The 812-nt window shown below is 43.0% G+C and overlaps 1 long non-coding RNA gene across 1 annotated transcript; it reads left to right on the top strand.

The window, feature by feature from the left end:
• The first annotated feature begins 6 nt into the window (after positions 1 to 6).
• Positions 7 to 806, top strand: LOC106322068. The gene is made up of 3 exons (XR_001266209.1): positions 7 to 402; positions 476 to 565; positions 715 to 806. It is a non-coding gene; the product is annotated as an uncharacterized LOC106322068 (long non-coding RNA).
• The last annotated feature ends 6 nt before the right edge of the window (positions 807 to 812 follow it).

Below are 812 nucleotides of genomic sequence, written 5' to 3' on the forward strand. Positions count from 1 at the left end.
CAAATAATGAGGCTTTATCTACTGTTTCCTATCGCATTGAGTGGAATCTGAGACATACTCTCAAGCTAGGTTGCACGGGTATGCCAACTTGGTGCCGTCTCACGTACCGGGTTCGTTGGGGGGACGGATACGGCTCGGGTACGCCTGGGAAACGTACCCAACACGTGTAAGGTGAACCCGGGACGGCCTGACTCAGCGGGGGCGGGCTTGGTCAGAGATTGGAGAGTCTCAAGTCTACATATGAAACTCTCTTTGAGATGTTAAAATACTCATCCTGGAGGGTTGCAGTTTTTGTCCATCCTCTGTGTTGATCTTCATTAGTCATAGTCCTGCTACTTTAAGCTTCATCAAATCACTTGGGATGATCATGCTTCCTTGCTTGAGAAAACTGTTGCTTATGAGGTAAGTACTTTTCATTACAATAATCTCCAATAACAACATCGTTTTTTTAATCTAACATTCTGTTATTTATAAGGCGGTGCATCAAATCAGCAACATCTTGGATCTTAAGAAAGATTGGGAATAGGTCGTTGATGCTTTGGTTATTATCATCCATCTATTCATGGTTAGTTAGTTTTATGCACACATGTTTCTTTGATCGCTACTAGCTTAGCCCTACTGCAACTTTGGCATTACATGTTAACAAACTCTTTCTCATACTATGTACTTTTCCTTTTAACATACAGTCTAATATCTTATAATGCGTTTGGACAGGGCAGGGACAACAACCTAGGTGACGATATGCCAGGAGCTACATGTGTGTCCTGCATCTGCTCAAAACGCCACAAGCTGTCTGAAACTGATCAGGCCAC

Source organism: Brassica oleracea, unplaced genomic scaffold, assembly GCF_000695525.1.
Source record: "Brassica oleracea var. oleracea cultivar TO1000 unplaced genomic scaffold, BOL UnpScaffold05792, whole genome shotgun sequence".
In the NCBI taxonomy this organism is placed as follows: Eukaryota; Viridiplantae; Streptophyta; class Magnoliopsida; order Brassicales; family Brassicaceae; genus Brassica; species Brassica oleracea.